Below are 3,169 nucleotides of genomic sequence, written 5' to 3' on the forward strand. Positions count from 1 at the left end.
ATTTTGGGTTACAGCGGCCTGAAATGTGAAGTATAACCCTTGATAAAGAGTCACCTCTACAGTTCTTGGCCAGGAATAAGGATTCCTTGCTCAGAGAATAGTTACTTCTCTATGGGAACCAGGGGCTGAAATTGGTGTTGGTGCCTATGAGATGGTGTATAAGGTCTGAGATCCCTACAGTGGATCCTTTGTGGCCCTCAAGAGAGAGAGTTCCGAGTGGAGGAGGAGCTCGAGGGGCTTTCCCATCAGCACAATATGTGGATGTCTATGATACTTCCTGAACTGATTCAGACATCAAGTGTTTGAGCATATTGACTAGGACCTAAGGATGTACCTGGACAAAGAACTCCACCCCCACACCCCACCCACCTGCCGCCGCCCAAGTCTTGTCAGTTGAGACCATCAAGGATCTGATATGTCAGTGCCTAGATTTTCTTTTCTTTTTTCTTTTCTTTTCTTTCTTTTTTATTTTTATTTTTTATTTTTTTTAAATGTTAGCATTTAATTAACCTTCGTCGTGGTTTTTAAGCCACCAGAACACAGGCACCTCCAACACCCTTAATCTCCTCCAACTCTTCTGCTGAAGAATTTGGCCTTCACGATGACAGGTTGCTTAGGGAGCTTTCCCTTGCCCAGAACTTTGTAGTAGCCTGATCGAACAACATCAATGATGGGAGCAGCTCCAGTCTTGTTTTTTGCTGCATTGACCCGCGTCTGCTCGCTGACCAAGGTCCACAATTTATCCGGGCTGACAGTTGGGCAGAAGCTCTGGTTCCTCTTCGAGTGGTAGAGCCTCATAGCAACTTTCCCAAAGTAAGATAGATGATATTTGTCAGAGTTGATCCTGCGGTGATGCATGCCTCCAGCCTTCCGGCGGCTTCCTGAGTGCTTGCGGTGCTTGCCGATGTGGTCCTGGCCGTGGCTCACGTGACCCCGGAGTTTCCGGGTCTTCCTCAGTCTAGATGGCGTGGTGGTACCGGGCAGAAAGGGAAAAGGGCTAGATTTTCTTCAAGCCAATAGCATTATTCACAGAGACCTGAAGCCAGAGAAGCAACAATTGTGTAAGCATGGAGCGCTGGCTGTATCTTTGAAGAAGTGTTTTGTGGAAAGCCTCTCTTCTGTGCAAACTCTGGAGCAGACCAGTTGGGCAAAATCTTTGATCACATTGAGTTGCCTCCGGAAGACGAGTGGCCTCCTGAGGTAGTTCTGTCCAGGGGAACCTTTTCCCTTAGAGGGTCTTAGCTGGAGCAGTCAGTGGTGCCGGAGATAGAGGACTGGAGCTCAGCCGCTCCTGGAAATGCTGACTTTTAACCCACATAAGTGGATCTCTGCCTTTCGAGCTTTGCAGCACTCTTTTTTTTTTTTTTTTTTTTTGGTTTTTCGAGACAGCGTTTCTCTGTATAGCCCTGGCTGTCCTGGAACTCACTCTGTAGACCAGGCTGGCCTCGAACTCAGAAATCCGCCTGCCTCTGCCTCCCAAGTGCTGGGATTAAAGGCGTGCGCCACCACGCCCTGCGCTTTGCAGCACTCTTATCTGTACAAGGAAGAGGGTGACCCTGAGGGAGAAGTAGAATGGCTGTGGTCCCTGCTTCTGGACACGTGAGTGGAGAGGACCTCACTGAAAAGGCGGCTTCTGCCTTCCTCTGAGACTCCTCCAGCATTTTTCAGAGATGATTTAAGCCTTAAATGACATTCCCTGCTTCTCCTTATGAGGGTTACCCTCTTATCCTCCCATCTCTCTACACTAAAGGGTGAGCATATGTTGTCTTCCTCCCTCCCTGACTTATACTGGGGTCCTTTTTCATACAAGAAAACAAAACAAGACAAAGACAAATAAACACATAAAAGAAAGATGAGTTTGCCCAAAGTTTGGTGCCTCTGTGGGACAGACACAGCCGGAACACTTGAGTCACTCACATAATTTGATTCCTGGCAATGGCAAGGTCTGAATAGGCTACTGCAGGGCACTCATGGTCTCTGGGAATTGATTGAGAAATGTGATATTCATTCTCTGGACACTCACATTGGAGTTGCCAGATAGGAGGCATACAATACACTTAACGCTTACAATAAGAGTAAGCAGAGATTTCACACAGAGGCTAGTGTCAAGAATGAGCAAGGCAGGAGGCTGATGAAGGAAGAATCTGCCTTTACAGTGAATGGTGAGGGGTACAACTGTTCTAGAAGGTGCTGTCTCCAGCTGAGCGACAAGGAAGAAAAGGAATGGCTCCTGCAAAGACCGGAAGGAATGTGCCGAGCAAAAGAACAGCATGAGAACTGAGTGTACGGTAGAGGAAGTGTCTGGAATGTTTGGGTCACAGAAGGGAGGCGTGGCAGGGACACAGCAATCAAAGCCAGCAGGCCTGGGGCAGAGGTCACACATGCTGGCAGGAGAAGAAAAGCACCTGGGAGTGCCTGTAGTCAGTCCAAAGTGTGTGTGTGTGTGTGTGTGTGTGTGTGTGTGTGTGTAAAATGGTGGCATGGCTAGGCTAGTGCTGTTACTGTCTAGGGGTCTTGGTTGGTCTGGTTCACTTTCTCTGCCAGTTAAAGAACTTACAGGTAGGAAAAACTCAAGGGCAACAGGTACACAGGGAAGACTGAAAGAACAGCTAAGAAAGGCCTTTCCCAGGAGTAAGGAAGCACACACATACATCAGGCACAGGGACAATGACCCTCTGCAGACCAGAAGAGGCACTGGGGAAGTCTCTTCTTGAAGGCTTGCTCTTCCTGGCCTTGGCTAGCATCCCAGCTTTCTTGGGTCCCCAACAACAATGCCCCAATGTCAGCAGGAAGTAGTCATCCCTTATAATCAACAACAACAAAAAATCCTCTGGAACAAATGACTGACAAATTGCAAGGGCCATGAAGGAGAAATGACATATGGCTTTAGAACTCATGGAATGTGGCCCACTGGTTACCAAAGCCATGTGGGTGAGCCTCTGTGTGGCATGGCCCCAAGGACCACGTGTCCTGAAGACTTCATGTTAGGGAGTTTTACTCTGCTTGCTGCCTTCACAGTCCTCTTTTTCTTCTCTTCTCTTCTCTTCTCTTCTCTTCTCTTCTCTTCTCTTCTCTTCTCTTCTCTTCTCTTCTCTTCACGCCTCGCCTCGCCTCGCCTCGCCTCGCCTCGCCTCGCCTCGCCTCGCCTCTCCTCTCCTCTCCTCTCCTC

The 3,169-nt window shown here is 48.6% G+C and overlaps 1 pseudogene; it reads right to left on the reverse strand.

Moving 5' to 3' along the window:
- Nucleotides 1-524: 524 nt before the first annotated feature.
- The window catches only part of LOC110304484, a 5,827-nt pseudogene continuing 3,182 nt past the window's right edge, over nucleotides 525-3,169 (reverse strand).

This window comes from Mus caroli, chromosome 11 (genome assembly GCF_900094665.2).
Source record: "Mus caroli chromosome 11, CAROLI_EIJ_v1.1, whole genome shotgun sequence".
In the NCBI taxonomy this organism is placed as follows: domain Eukaryota; kingdom Metazoa; phylum Chordata; class Mammalia; order Rodentia; family Muridae; genus Mus; species Mus caroli.